The sequence below is a fragment of the Rhinolophus sinicus genome, linkage group LG10 (genome assembly GCF_036562045.2).
Source record: "Rhinolophus sinicus isolate RSC01 linkage group LG10, ASM3656204v1, whole genome shotgun sequence".
Classification (NCBI taxonomy): Eukaryota; Metazoa; Chordata; class Mammalia; order Chiroptera; family Rhinolophidae; genus Rhinolophus; species Rhinolophus sinicus.
The window spans coordinates 85265924-85282901 of NC_133759.1; the positions used below are offsets into that span (position 1 = coordinate 85265924).

At 39.7% G+C, this 16978-nt stretch overlaps 1 long non-coding RNA gene across 1 annotated transcript; it reads right to left on the reverse strand.

Annotated features, from left to right (window-relative positions):
• Window positions 1-6426: 6426 nt before the first annotated feature.
• LOC141567122 (uncharacterized) lies at window positions 6427-15640 on the reverse strand. Its single transcript, XR_012489516.1, has 3 exons — window positions 15540-15640; window positions 7659-8016; window positions 6427-6813 (listed from the first exon to the last, which is right to left on the reverse strand). It is a non-coding gene; the product is annotated as an uncharacterized LOC141567122 (long non-coding RNA).
• Window positions 15641-16978: the final 1338 nt, after the last annotated feature.

Sequence of the window (16978 nt, forward strand, 5' to 3'; positions counted from 1 at the left end):
AAGCCTAATTGTCCATGGTTAGAAGCCAGAGATTTTATTTTAGCTGTAGCAGGAAGTCAAGGAAAAATTTTAAGCAGAAACTAGAAGAATTAGATTTAATCTTTAAAAATATCTTTCTAGTGGAGAACAGGCTGTAAGAGGTCAAGAGTGGAAGCAAAGTATCTATCTACGAGGTAGTCACGTCAGTCCTAGTAAGAAGTAACGATGGTTTGTACTAGGGTGACTGTAAAGTTGACAAGAAATGGTTCAATTCTGCATATATTTTGAGAGTTAAAAGCACTTGCTGATGGATTGGAAGTGGCTGCTTTGAAAGACATGAACTATGCAATTCACATGATCTTTCCCTGAGCAGGTGGGTGATTGAAGGGGTGGTTAGCTGTGCCATTTATTGGAGTGGGAAAAATTGAGGGAGAGGAAGCTTTGAGAATGTGGTTGGGAGGAATCAAGAATCCAGTTTTGGATGTGTTAAGTTCAAGATGCCCGTCAGTCATAAAGAGAGAGCTAATGAGTGGTCTATAGCCATTGGAGTCTAATGTTCACTGAAGGATTCTATGCCGAAGACAGAGATTTGGGTGCATCAGCATTATAAGTAAAACCTCCTAACAAGGAACATGGCTGAGGGCAGCTCTTAACTCACATCCCTTTAGCTCAGGAAATCAGTGAGGAAAGAGAGCTTCTTATTCCAGTTTCCATTAAAAGACTCGTAGGCAGGGACTCTGCTTGGTCAGGCTTGGAACATTTGCCATTATTTAAAGCTGGGATAATTAAGAGAAGATGGATTAGCTGTATCTATACTGAAGTGCAACGTGTAAAAATAACCTAGAAGGTAAAGCATCCTTTGCCTCATCTTTTTATTTGCTATTTCCACATGAACATGTTCTCCCCAAATAGTGTATTCCCCGTGTTTGAAAATAGTGGAGCCTTTACTAAATAACAGTCTGCACTTGTAACAGAGACCAAGTACTTTGGGAGATGATCTAGATGAAAAGTTCTCAAACTTGAACCCACATTAGATTCACATGGATGGCAGTGAAACACAGATTGCTGGGCCCACACCCAGTTTCTGGTTGAGCAAGTCGGAGTTGCTTTTCTAACAGGTTTCCAGGCAATGCTGCTGTTGCTGGGGTGGGTACCATCCTCTGAGAATGAGTGACCTGGGTAATATAAACCAAAGAACATTAGCAATCATAAACCAAGGCAAAGGCTGTGTCTTTTGTCTCAAAATTTATTTCCTGTTTTTACCTCATGCTGTGCATATCTTTAATACCAAATTTTCAGATAATGGAAAATGCATACTCCAGCCTATTACTAATATTTCTTCTATATGAGTTGGAAGAACTGACTGAGTCAAGTGCCTATTTTTTTGTCCTGCATTGTGTGTGTGTGCACGCACATGTGTGTGTGTCTGGTTACTTCATTAGTCAGGGTTCTCCAGAGAAACAGAACCAATACCATATAGATAGATAGATAGATATAGATATAGATATGCTAATATATATATATATATATATATATATATATATTCTGTCTCTCTCTCTCTTTCTACACACACACACACACACACACACACACATACACACACACACACACACACACCAGGGGTGCCAAAAAAGTGTATACACATTACTTATACATATCTTTTGTTATCGGGGTGTGTGTGTGTGTGTGTGTGTGTGTGTGTGTGTGTGTGTATTTTTTAAGTTTTTATTGGGGAATATTGGGGAACAGGGTGTTTTTCCAGGACCCATGTCATTGTGCTTCAATCTAGTTGTGGAAGGCACAGCTCAGCTCCATGTCCAGTCGCCATTTTCAATCTTTAGTTGCAGGGGGCACAGCCCACCATCCCATGTGGGAATTGAACCGGCAACCTTGTTCTTGAGAGCTCCCACTCTAACCAACTGAGCCATCTGGCTGCCCCTCCAGAAGCTCAGCAGCAGCTTGTTATCTTCAATCTAGTTGTGGAGGGAGCAGCTCACTGGCCCATGTGGGAATTGAACCGGCAACTCTGTTGTTAAGAGCTTGCGATTTAACCAACTGAGTCATCTGGCCATACCCTATTTTTTTTTCTTTTTAATAAAACATTTTATTTAAAAGATGCATTTACCCTGGGGTGATTCCAGAGAAAAGGGTGGGAGGACACACAGGGGCTTATTCCAAGGCTGCCACCTCATGCAGGGACTGCTGGGCCAGGCACCATGCTCCTCAGGGTTCCCTTTCTGCTGGGAGGGACCCTCTGCTGTACAGTTAGTTCTCCGCAGCTGTGTGGCTGCCAGGGGAGAAGGGGCTGCTGCCTGTCAGCAGGCTTATGCTCACGGCCCTCAAGTAAATACCTCTACCCCTCAGCATCCTGGGCAGATCCACACCTCAGCTAGCCCCTGGTCCTTGCACATCCTCTGCATGCCCCCTTGACCGTGACTCTTGGTGCACGTGCTCCTGGCATGTGTGCCCATTGTTCGCTAGCGTGTTGCAAGTGCGTGCAGGCAGCAGGCCCAATGGTGGGCACTTGGCCTTCAGCCGTGTTGACAGCTGAAGGAGCTAGCTTGGAGCCTGCTCTCTCTCCAAGGACAGACCTTACCCAAGTGCCCCATGGGCAGTTACCTGGGCAGGATCTGCTTGCCACCCCCACCCCAGGTACTGGAGGGCCAGCACCGCTGCACTCACTTTGCCGGCCACCTTCGTTTGGGCTGCCAGTGTCACCCAGCGGTCCATGCCCCTCCGTCCTCTCTTCTCACAGGCCAAACTGCAAGTATCTGGTGAGTTTGCCTTTGTGCTTTCTCACAGATCTCTGAGGCAATATTCCAGGATCTTGCAGACGCTGCACTTTTTTTCTGGGGTTCCTCACCTTAATCTGCAGGCATGGCCATCAAAGGATAGTGGTGCTGTCTGCTCTGCACTCAACGATGGCCTGCAGCTCAGTGTCTCCACTGTGTGGCACAAGAGCAGGTAGTCACCCACACAACACCCAGGTGTGCCCACAACACCTGCACTGAACAGAACTTGTTGAGGGCCAAAGGGGCAGCCTAGTAGGAGGAAGACCCTGCACTCAGAGAGAAGCAGGCCAATCAGGGAAGGAACCCCAATTGCACTGGTGGTGCACAGTCTGCATTTAGGCCCCTGAGGGAGGCCACTCTTTTTTCGTGCCCAGGCCTGGGCCTATGCAGAGAATCCTCGGTGCAAAGATCTCAGAAGACACGAGCAACGAGAAATCACAGACCTCCGTGCTGAGCTCCTGCCCCAGAAGACATGCCATCACAAACTCATACAGTTCCACCGAGGTTTCCCACCAGCACAGAGGACAAGGGGTCCAGCCATATCCCATGCTCGGCTGTTCCAGAAATGCTCAAAACAAGTGAGCCAAGAGGGTCCTTCTTCTCCCTCTTTGGCTTCCGTGCTTTCCCAGAAGTGCCAGAATGACAAGGACACAGATGGAATAAAGGGGCAGGAGCAAACCGGGACAGACTGCTCACCCACATGTGACAGTTGCAGGCCTCGAAAACAAAAGGTTTCTATTCTTTCGTGCAGGCGAGGGGACCCTCTGAGTCTGCCAACACCTCCTGAGCTGAGTTTCCGAGTCACTGCTGAAGACCTAGACTCGGAGAAGCAAGCTGCATTCTAGCGCATCAGAGCACTTTGGGGTGAGATGGAGGCTCCCCCAGACTTCAGCACCGTGACTGGGAGCAGTCCTGCACCAGCTGTCCCTCCAGCCCCCAGCACAAATCGATAGCTGACGAAATACAGGAATTTTAAGTCTCCTTTTCCCTAGTTTCTTAGCTCCTTAGCCTCTGGCTTTGATTACTCTTCTAATCAGTTCCTGAATCCTAGACTAAAGATTGCTTCTAGTCTGAATCACCAAACATCTCTCACCCCTGCTTCAGATAACTCCTTAAAAGCCTGTGACTTCCCAACACCCCCTAAGCCATTCAGGACCTAAATCTTGGATAATTCCATCCCAGAGACCAAATAGGTTTAACATTCCCCCAGACCAGTATACTTGTTGATTGTAATCATTGAAGCCTAATGTTCTTTCCAACCCATTCTGGGCCCAGCTCCTGCACAATTGATGCCACCTGAATGACTGATTCAATGGCCACAGGCTCTATAGAGCTAACGGATTTATTAATTAACATATATTTTTCCTCATTCAAGGGCCTTGGGGATACAGAGGACACCCCAGCAAGATTGCCAGTCCCAACCAAAGAAGCTAACACGGTCTTCCAGGCGGATGTCGAGACCCCTTCCTTTCATCTGAGATCAGATAGGGCGAGAGTTCCGTGAATCCCCCAATAGGTAGGGACAGCTCTACGCCCCTGCCCTGCAGGAAACAGATACAAAAGAAAAGACCTCCTGTCCCTCAACTTCCCATAGACATTTTATGGGGATCACGTCTCTCAAGGGGAAAACAAGGCAGGCAGTTGGACATAGGCATGGGGTCTCTGCATTACCGCCCCAAAGACCTCCCTTCTCTGTCCAAAACATCCCCTTCTCACCGTAATTATCTACTCCTATGAGGAAAAAACACAAAAAAACGTTATTGGTATATATTGAGTATTACAAATTTAATAGTTTTTTCCTTTCTTAAAATGTGTATACGGTTTTTTGGCTTTCGCGCTCTCTCTCTCTCTCTCTCTCTCTCTCTCTCTGTATGTATATATATATATATATATATATATATATATATATATACACACATATATATATCCCATATATTAGACTAAGTAGTTATATTTAATATAATTAAAATATATTTTCTATATAGCTATAAATTCCATATATAGAATATATTCTATATTGATATAGATATAACTATATATGTTCTCTATATCTAGAATATATCCTATATTATATGGATATATATACTATATTACATGGATATATATATTCTCTCTCTGTAGCTATATATGCGCTACTATCTCCATGTATCTCTTTATTATAGACATATAGCTATATATTTTTAGATTATGTATTACAGATATATAATTTCTCTCTATAACTAGTATCTATATTTTATATATGTATATATAGAGATTAATTATGAGGAATTGGCTCATACAATTATGGACGCTGAGTCCCATGATCTCCAGCCATCTGCAAGCTGGAGACTCAGGAAAGCACGTGGTGTAATTCCAGATCAAGTCTGAGGCCTGAGAACCAGGGGCACCTGTGGTGTAAGTCCCCGTCCAAGCGCAGGAGAAGATCTGTGTCCCAGACCAGGCAGGCAGACAGGAAGAACACAGCGGCAAATTCTTCCTGCCTCCACCTTTTATTCTTTTCAGGCCCTCAGTGGATTGAATGATGCCAGCCCACTTGTGGGATGGCAGTCTCCTGAGTCTAGTGACTCAAATGCTAATCTCATCCAGAAACACCCTCACAGATGTATCCAGAAATCTGTTTAATCTGGGCACCCTGGGACCAAACTGACACCTAAAATTAATTATCACAGTGACTATGGCCTAATTTTTTGCACTTGTTATTCTGCTCCTCAGAAATTCAATTTATGCCACAGGACAATAAATCCATGCAGCTGACCAATTCTGTAATGAGGATGAAAGGAAACAAATACAGGGCTGAGGTTTGGGATCTGGAAGACAAGAGTGAAAGTGTCATTACCAAATGCTCTCAGAGAGTGGATCCTGTTATCTTTTATTTTTCATAAAACAATTATCCTTGCGTGCCAGGCCCTGTGCTAGCCCCTGAGGAGACATAGCTGAAGTGCATATTTTGTCTGAATTTTACATTTTTGTCTTTTTTTTAATTAAAGTTTATTGGGGTGACAATTTTTAGTAAAGTTACATAGATTTCAGGTGTACAATTCTGTATTACATCATCTATAAATCCCATTGTGTGTTCACAACCCAGAGTCAGTTCTCCTTCCATCACCATATATTTGATCCCCTTTACCCTCATCTACCATCCCGGCCCCCCCTTATCCTCTGGAAACCACTAAAATATTGTCTGTGTTTATGAGTTTTTGTTTCTCATTTGTTTGTCTTGTTCTTTTGTTGTTTTTGGTTCATATACCACATATCAGTGAAATTAAATTGTTCTCTGCTTTTTCTGTCTGATTTATTTCGCTTAGCATTATAATCTCAAGATCCATCCATGTTGTCACAAATGGTCCTGTTTCATCTTTTCTTACCACCGAATAGTATTCCATTGTGTATATATACCACAACTTCTTTATCCATTCATCGATCGAAGGACATTTTGGTTGTTTCCATGTCTTGGCCACCGTAAATAAAGCTGCAGTGAACATTGGCGCACACGTGTCTTTATGGATAAATGTTTTAAGATTTTTTGGGTAGGTACCCAGGAGAGGGGTTGCTGGGTCATATGGTAATTCTATTCGTAATTTTTTGAGGAACCTCCACACTGCCTTCCATAGCGGCTGCACCAGTCTGCATTCCCACCAACAGTGTATGAGGGTTCCTTTTTCTCCACAGCCTCTCCAACATTTGTTACTATTTGTCTTGTTGATGATAGCCATTCTTCATTTTTGTCTTATAATCACTTTTATTGACGTATTGACAGTATAACCAAAATAATGATTTTAGGTGTAAGATGTCAAAGAAAGTGAACGAAAATAAAACATTTTACTCTTTAAAAATTATTGTTGGCTGAAGAAGGATTTTCAGAGCCGAATAATTTCCTCTGTTCTCTCTTCAATTCATATATAACCACAGGCAAGGAACTCCCAACAAAGCATTTCTATTCCCACAACAGGTTGTAACTTCCTCTGGCACGGCATAAAACTTCATTTCATTTGTACCAGGCAACACGATTTTCCAAAGCTCAAGCTAATTATCTGAGATTTATCTGGGATTAAGCAAGCAGGAAAAATAGAGAAAATTTATTTAGTGGCTATGTTTAATAAAGGATAATGAAAGCAAAGATTCTACAAAACAAAATCTGTCCTGAAATAAATACCTCACCATTGAAAGGAATCAGGAACATGCTGTCAGTGGTTTTATCCTGACCTGACAGAAACTGCTACCAATAATACAGAAATACAAAGCCGACATTTCTGCTTTTAAGCCAGTACTGGAACCTCCATTAACCTTATCTCTTTGACATACTTTGTTCCTAAGCTTCCTGGTTCTTATTTTCAGAGTACTCCTTAGTAGAACCGTTCCTAAAATATCTTACTGTTGCGGTATGCTAATTTTTCATGGAAAGCATATTATTAAAAAAAAATACCTTAACCTGCACATAATTACTTGTAATTAATTGTTTGGTTTGTAAGCCTTAATTTTATTTATCCACCGCCCCCCAAACACACACACACAGAATTGGTTGTTTTCCTCTTGTTGCCTAATTGCGCATTATATTCTGCTCCAATTTTCATATTACACAATTACTTTACTTTATCTAGAGGAAAAAAGAGACTCCAGTGTTTTATTTCCCTAAATACAGAGTTTTAATTTCCTCAATTTGCAATCTTAATATTTATCTTTTTCTTCATAGGCTGATTTGCAATACTTATTATCTCTGATGACCCTCATCTTTCAAACATGAGAAAAGAATCTCGAAAGTACCACATTATCGTCATCTATTATTTATTTGGATGACAGCCCTTCTACAATAAATCGGGATAAAAATGTCTGTTATTTGTTCACATTAAAGCAGATTTAGTGTATTTTCAGAATTTAATGAGCACCAACCTTTTCATGTTCATGTACCATTCTTAGCCCGATAGCCAATTCTTCAAAGTGAAGACCTCCGTCTTTCTTTGGAAGGTGGTTCCATGTGGGTCACGGCATCACCTACAATGGAGCAGGACGTTCTGTGGTCTACTTGAGGGTCAGGGTTAAATCAGATCATGCAGACCCAGGATAGTGCTCTTCCTCTTTAAGGCAGCTGCTCCATTCCCAGGTATGGCACAGTACAGATGCTATTGCTCATGTGAGGTCTGAAGACCTGGAATAGGTTCCTGACCCCAAGATCAGGGTGGGTGGCCTTTCCATGTCACTTGACCTCTCTTTAGTTTCCTGTAACTCTCCTCTCTCACAGTTTCCTCATCTGTAAAATATAAGGCAAAAATTATGCAAGCGAGTAAATTACTAAGAAGAATAAATGAGATAAGAGGAAAGAATGCAAAGAAGAATGCATCAAGAAGAAAGAATACTTATATTTTTAAGTTACTAATACAAAACTTGACGAAGCAGATGTTTAGTGAAATCTTTCCATTTTGAATGTTGGGACCACCAACAACAGTGCTGGACCTAAAATTTCTATGCAGACAGGTGCTCAGAGAATGTCCTCATGGAAGGATATGGTCTTGAGTTGCATTTATGTTATAAACACAGTTTTTACCTACATTACAAAGTTTGTGAAGGGCATGCCTCTGAGCACCTCCAGGCCTGTTCTCTTTTCTCTTCCACCCTACCTTGTGCCCCCAGGGCGGAGGCTGATCTGTGCAGTTGGTAGGAAAGAAATCAACATGCTCCCTTGCATTCTAGCTTCCTATTGGGTTGGACAACAGTGGGCCCTGCCAGTATATTGGAGGGAGAGAGGGGTGAAATTGGGGTATTCTTCCCCTATATCCCTTCTTATAGGGCCCCTCTGGCTCATCTCTTGACCAAAATAACAAGTCCTGAGAGACAGCCTCTCCACTCAGCTCTCCCTCTTTCTCTGAATTACATTTCACTTCCTCTTCCTGCTCCTTCAGGCTGAGAAGTGGTTGTTGTCCCCCAATGTTGCTAACCCTGAGATGCGGCACCATCATTTGTGGTTTCCTTAGATCTTGTCACTAAGTACTGCATTAGATTTCTCAAATTATCTCCCTGTGTTTTGGGGGCTTTTGTTTTTGTTTTTCGTTTGTTTGTTTGTTTTGTTTTTGCTGCCAGGACAGAGAGGATAAATGGAGGTAATTGGAGAGGAGAGTGCAATGTTGTAAACGAAGTCCAGAGACAGTTCAGGTAATTTTCGGTCCTCTAGACACTCACTTCTTCCAGGGGAAAAGAGAGATACACAAATAAATATTTCCAAAAGATGCTTAAAGACCCCAAGACGGGGTCTGCACAGAGCCCCCAGAAGCCTGTGAACAGAAGCAGTGATGATGATGAGTTTTGCATCTTTGCCTTGAGCTGGATCCTGTCATCTGTCACTCATGCTACTGCAATGGCCTTCCAGTTACTTGCTCTGCTGTCCATCTGATAAAAGATGCTCTTCTGTTTACATGACGCAGTGATGCTTCTCCATGGCCTTGGGATAAAATATTATCTCCTTGTCATGATAAATACAGTGTTCTGCATTTCGCCTTTGCTTACTGGCCTGGTCTCACCTAGAACACCACCTGTGTTAAAGCTACCAATTCAGCTAGTTTTATGCTCCTTCTTGGATTCCATATTGCCGCCTTACAAAAACATGATAATGATGGGAAAATGAAATGTTGGCTTTGTTGTCTACTGACCAATGAAGTCATTGTCCTGTGACACAAGCTATGCTTTCATGTCTCTCCTTCTTCCTATGGATTAATGCTCATTTTGTCCCAAGTTAATACTACGTGTAGAAATGATGACTAATACAGATTTGTCCACTGGAATTTGATTCAGCCAGTTAATTCCAGCAATGCTTTTATATGGAGGTCTGTTTAAAACAGCAATATGAGGGAAGTCCATCCAAAAAAAGTGTAAGTTAATTGGAAAATTAAATCTGTCACACGTGATGATCTAACTGGCGATATGTTTGGATTTAACTATGTTTGCTTTTTTATAAAATACTGTTTGGGGGTTGTATAGATAGCTCAGTGAAAAAAATAATCAGTGATACAAGTTGATTGACACTGAGGCAGGAAATGACCAGCTGATTTTTAAACTTTCAACAAGAGGTTGTTCTAGATAGGCTCTGTTTTTATTCTAGGAAAGGGGCACCTTACACAGTTTGAAAAACAGAAAAAAATTTTTTCAGGGGATGTGTGCGAGTTTGCATGTTGGGAGGAGGGCCTATGGTTTTCATTCAGAATTGCTACAGCCGGCATTTCCAAAGTCATATTTCATCAGTGTTTAGAGAGACACTTGAAGCCACTGTCTGGAAGGTGAGGAGGCTATCAATCTCCTCATCACCCCAAATCACTCAGATCCTATATCAGAAAAAGAAAACCCATTCTATATCTGGTCGCTTAGATCTGCTTTGAAATTCTGTAGGTCAGAGTTACATAAAGCAATGAATATTAATAGAAAGAGACAGTATATTTTCATAATCTTTTTTCTTTTCACTTTCAAGACTAGTATTCAGAGGACTAATATCAGTTCATAGCAGCTGTGAGCTTAGGGCAAAGCAACTAGTCATGTCCAAGTTATTGCCAGTCTTTAACTATGTGTAGTGCTTTTAGTCTGCTAAGCTTTACCAAAGTGTGTTTTTCCCCTTTGGGTGTTCAAAGACCTGTCATGTGACAATGTTCTCTTGATTTTTTTTTGCACCTTAGGCTGAAACACACCATCTTTTTCTAGTTGTCGATATCTATTGTATAGTTATAGTCATTCTTCAATAATGCATGCCAGTGGCATGAGCACAATTCTGCCAGCACACAAATCCCTACCCCCTCTCTGCACCATGTGGAGGTTTAAACATTTCATGACATGACACACTGCCATACATCTCACTTATCTTCTTATATTTATACTGCCATAGTTTCTGAATACTGCCATAGTTTTTACTCTAGCCATGCTTATAAATCTTTGAGAATATATACTTGTAATGGTGTTCTTCTTTAGAAGCATTTTAGTTATCCAAAATGGTCTCAGTGAATTTATGAATTAAGAGCCCAATAGATCGTTGGTTATGTAGAATTTATGAGCAGTTTGTTGAACTTTAATTTGAATGAAGATGACGACATAAGTCTTGTCAATTTTCAGAGTCCCATTACTGGCTTTCTTATGAACAAATCTTAACTTGTTTGTTGTTGTTGTTGTTTGTTGTGCTTAATAATAAGGGTGTTTTTTTTTTTAACCAGAGGCACTACATGAATCATTTATTAAACAACCTATTATGTCTTACACCACTGCTGAGCAATGAAGATACTGCAACAAACATGACAATGTCCTTGCAATTGGGGAACTTACATATTTGTGGAGAAAGAAGACATCTCCCTTAAATGAAGCAGTAAGCCCATTGCTTTCCAAACAGAAAAAGTTGTACTACTTTTAATGATATAAATATAGAGTTTCTTTTCAGTGTAACCAAAGAGAGGTGATAAGCCTTCGATTTTCACAGTTAATTAGTAGTATGCTGAAGTCTTAATTGAGAAGTAGTGAAGTGTTTGCTGTCCATGGTCCTGAATACATCCACTAGCTACAGGATAGATGGGAACATATCATTTTGCTGTTTATTCAACTGCTGGACTAAATTTTTAAAAATTATCTGAGTAATTAACTGGAGGTCAAAAATGTAAAAGGCAAACATGGCACAGTCATAGCCCTCAAAAAGTTCACAGTCTTGGTCAGAAAACTGCCCTAGAACTTTACTGTATTAATTTTTTCAAAGAGTTGTTTTAGTTCTGACTTAAGTATATGCTACTTGAGTAGTTCAGGTGACAGCATAAAACTAGCTATTGATTATGGGCAATGACCATACCAAGTAATTTTCTCATCTAAAATATTTCTGCTATAAGTATATTTTTGTTATAAATGTTAAAGGGATTAATAGATTTTTTTTTTTTAAATAAAGGGTAAGCCTAACTTCTTAACTGTTGTAGTGGTATTGGATAGCTATACTACTTCAGGACTTTATGAGTCAGTTGTAACTTCACAGTAATCTTGTTTACTGCCATGCAATCAAGTATTAAATATATTAGGAATCTGGACTCTACTATTATTTTAAAGTCACACTTTTAAAATCTAACTTTTAAAGTGCCATTTTTAATGCAGTCATATTTTATATATGGCACACCAAAATAGTTACTAAGATAGCCCAAACTTGTGTAATGAACATACAAAGTGATAAAAGCCAGGTAATAATGTAGAAATAATGAACACATATGAAGGTTCAGGATAAAATTTTCACATTGGAGGAGAGTTCCAAAAGTCCCAGGATCACAAAACTTGACATGAGCCTTGAAGTATTACTAGGGACGATGGTAAGATTTCTTTAAAAGGAGGCATATTATAGGACTATAGCAGAGGTTAATTTGTTGAATATTTACAGATTTCTGATAGAAGATGTATATTGATGAAATAGTCAAATAAATATTGGTGAAAGATAAAGTCAAGAAAGCTCCCCTTACATTAGCACAATGTAACATGTGAATGGTTGGTTCGATGTGAGACTATACATTTAATGTAGGAAATTGAAAGGTAACTTGAACTGAACCACATGGAGCCAGAGTGAAGTGGTGGTCCCCCAAATAATAACACTGGTGGTTCTAGCTTAAAATAACTATTGGATGTTGGAATGGCAAAATATATAGGATGGCTATTATACACATACTTAAAATTTTCTCTCTACCTTTACGTAAAAACTAAAATTCAAATAGTGATTTGATATGATATGGCAAGAATATGAGAAATCATCATTTCTGATATAATCCCAAACCAGATGCTGCTTTTGTATTTATTTTTCCATTACTCTAGAACCTAGGAAGGAACTAGAGGAAGAATCTTATATTCAAAATTCAAATATCATTGTAAAGTAATTTGAATAGAAAAATTCAAACTTTTATGATTTGTGGTGAATACTCTTAGATAATAAATACATAGCAATTTACTGCAGATAATTGATCATTGTTTCTGAGTCTTTTGAAAAGGGTGAGATGAATGACATCCCCCACTGAGATCAATATGACCTCTTCCTGACATAAGTTCAACGAATCTCCCCCCAAAAAACATGTAGTTTTGCAACAGATGACAGACGGTCACAAGCCAGAGGCACTAAACCAGATTTATTTAATGTGTAACATGGAGGATGCTGGAAATGACAAATGGCAGGAAGGTTTTTATATCCTGTTCCCCAGAAAAGAATGTAGCCTCTGATAGATTTTCTTGCTTTTTACTGAGAGGCAAGAGACTTTGAAGCTATTGTCAGGCCACAGACTACCTAGGGAACTCAGCTCTGGCCCCAAACTCTACTGTGTAACATGAATACATGGGCAGTGGGGAGACTGGAGATCACAGAACACAGATATTAATAAATAATAGAAGACAAAGTTAGATCAAAGCTGCTCACAGAGATGGAGTTCAACCGATTTAACCAAGCAGAGGAGGGATGTATTTTTAGTTTCAGAGCTAACTCACATATTTCTTAACAACAACCATTGTGTACAGACATGGCTAGGAATCAAAGTGGCTTCTAACACAAAGGGCAGCGTGAATAACCCAACTGAGCAGGGTTACACAGAAAAGATTTTAACTGTCATGATAGAAGACACATAAGGAAAGTCTGTACCAATTACCACACGCTGGAAAAGAGAGAAGCTTTTGCCTTCGCCCCACTCCCAAGAAGTAATACCTAAACTGAAGTTTTTTCTAAGTTGAATCGCAGACAAGAAATGCATCTTTCATGATCATTGTCTTTAGGACATCATCATAACACTGTCTCCTCGAGTTTGAAAAAAAATACAAGTTATACAATTATACAGTTATTAAAATTTTTTTTAACACAGCAGCAACTGGTTTTCTAATAAAATGTAACCAGAACCCCTATACGTGGCTCAGACAAAACAACAACTGCTCTGAATGGAGCTATCACTGGATTTAGAGCTAGAAGATTTTTATTTGAAACCAGACTCTTGATAGCTGGGTAAATTGGGGCAGGCTACCTTTCTTTGTCAGTATTAATTTCTTCTGTAGTATAGGTGGTAATCTCAATGTACCTACCTACTGTAAGGTAGGTCCATTGAAAAACAAATGAGGTAATGCATGTGACAGCATCTAAAAGTCTATGCTAGAATTATAGGAAGATATTCTTACTGGAAATTGTCTTAATAATCTGTCCAGTGAACATGTCTTCATACACTTATAACACGTTCAGTGAATGAAGGTAGGCATGTGTCACTTACTTTTGAGACTATCTTCTTCTAAGTCTTATAAGAGAGGAGAGATCCAAAACTAATTAAAATATTGGATGACCCCATTGAATTATTGGCAAAAATGATTTAGATCATAGAGGAAAAGAATCACCTTAGATGTCTTCATGGAAGCAAGTAAATGATAAAGAGATGGATCAACTAGGTAAGAGAGAATACTGAAGCATTTCATGACAAGAATCCAAAAGACATAAATTTTAATCAATTGAGGATTTTCGGACCACATGAAAATAGATATATATTATTTTATTTTAATTTTATTATTACTTCCAGGAGTACAAAACAACATAATGATTAGACATTTTCACCCCTCACAAAGTGATAATGCCACCACATCTGCTAACCCTCTGACATTGTACCTAGCAATTATAATACCACTGACTATATCCCTTATGCTGTACTTTACACCCTGTGACTATATATGTACACACACATATATATAGTTAGCATTCAGTATTACTTTATGTTAGTTCAGGTGTATACACAGTGGTTAGGCATTTATATAATCTATGAAATGATCCCCCCAATAAGTCCAGTACCCATCTGACACCCTGTATAGTCTTTACAACATTACTGATTATATTCCCCATACTGTATTTCACATTCCCATGACTAGTTTTTTGTACTTTCTTATCCCTTCACTTTCTCACCCATCCCCCAACCTCCCTCCCATCTAGCAACCATCAGTTTTTTTCTGTGTAGAAAATCGATATTTAAAACATGCTTCTAAATGGCTGGGTTTAAAATTTTTCTTCCTGTTGCTTAGGGTCTCATAGAAAATGAGTGTATGTGTATGCATGTGTAGATAAATAGATAGATATTATAAACTGTGTTGGTATTGTAAGGAAAAACAAAATAATAAGCAACATGCTTGAAAATCGTAAGTGCATATTCTGGTTTATAGGCACACAAAATTAACAGGGAGTTATTCAGTTACAAGTGACAAAAGCCCAACTCAAACTTCTTAATGCAAAAATGGATAAAGGAATGATGGTGAAAGCACTAACCAATATTATAACAGGGCAATCAAGACAGTAAGCAGTTATGGCTCTAGGCAGTGTAGGATATGGAGATTCAAATGACACCATCAGTCTCCCCTGCGCTCCCTTTTCAACTTTCCTCTAGATTATTCTATCCTTCAGATCTCGCTTCGCTATTGCATAGACATTATAAGCTTCTCTAGATTTGTAGTCTTACATGTCATGATCCCAAGGACCCTCTCCTTCTCAGTGGCTGCACCGATTATTTTAAAAGGAACACCCATTGGTTCTGTTTGGAACACTTATTCTTTTTTGCTAACTGTCCTGGATTGGGTGCTCTCATTGGCCATGCAGATTAGGTGCCCATCCCTGTGGCGATAAACTAGGACACTGGATTGATATCTTTGTCAATAGCACACGGAATGGAGAAAGCGTGGTTCTTAAAAGGAAGTAACACCAGGTTATTAAAAATAAAAATAATGAAAGCACTAAATAGTCACTATATTTTTTTCAGGCATAAATGCTGAGAGAGAAAACAATACCTCTTCATTGATAGCATTGGTAAATTTGTATTCCTTAATCAGGTCGGTCACTCTTGGACTGTAATGTTCCAGTTAGGATGTCAGAGTGTGTTGACAGCAGCTTACGAACTGATGAGATGTGGACTTCTGCTGGGATTTTGTAACAAGGTCAAAGTTTAAGCAAACTTACGATTTTGAAGTTAGGGAAATCAAACAATCCCTTTGACCCAGAAAGGGATCCGTGGAGAGAACTAAAGTATTGACTCCTTTTGTATCGTGTAGCAGAGCTCTGACCCTGCCCTTGAATAGCAGGACTTCACACACCAGGAATCCACAGTAGTTCGCCCCATAATATACACAGCCCATGGTGAGAGATTAGCATAGCCTGAAGTCGCCTTTTAAATAGATTTTCAAGAAAACAAACAGATGTTCGGATCTTAACGGCAATATCCTCATGGAAGAGTTGAATGCAGACAGAGACTATGGAAGAAAAACACAAAAAAACAGTAAGATTCACTCACATCAAGAAACAAAAACCAGTTCCAGATATCTTAAGCAAAAAGTCAACTTATTGGGAGGCCATGGTTTAGCCATACAAATGAATGACATCTGAAGAAAAATTACAATTCAGGTAGCCCCAGGGATCCAGGGAGCAGGAGGAATGATGAATCATTTCATCAGCTCTAACTGGTGTGTTTGCTCCTGAATCCCTCTACACGGAGAAGTGGTGTGGCCTGATGCTGAAGACCATGTGCTCTCACATGGGGCATATCTGAGTTAGAATTCCATGTCACTCCTTACCTACTGGCTCCTTGGTCTTGGGATACTTGCTTCAATTGTCAGGTGGGGATAATAATAGTATCTAGTTCATTGGGTTGTTGTGGGACACCAAAGGGCTTTAGTTCCATGCCAATACACATGCCAAAGCATTAAGTATTATTATTATATGTAAGATTTGAAGCCTCAGAAGGTGAAGTCCAAGTGATTCACCATTTCATCTTGAATAGTAAAACTATCAACCACACTGAAGAAGAGATATAATTTCCCAAGAAAGTATTGGAGTATATTAGCAGAGGTGGTAATGGAAGCTGGGAGTTCAAAATGAAACAAATATCCACTAGAGATATCATCCCAGGGAATTTGAAATTCCATTTGCCTTCCCCACATATTTTATCAGATATGGGATGCATAAGGGCAGTGACTTGGTCTCATAAAGGAGATACTGAAAGTTTGATGACCTAATGGCAGCAGTATATTGATATACAACAGGTAACCCCAGTCTTCACATCTACAAAAAGTATCAATTTGCACAAATATGTTCTGATGTGTTCTGAAATCAAATGGTAATTGTAGTGTAGTACAAGAAAGCTTTTGTTAACTCATTCACACTTCATTATGTCTATCTAAGATGGGGGTCCCACTTCACCACCAGTCTTTGGTCCCAGTCAACATAGAAAAAG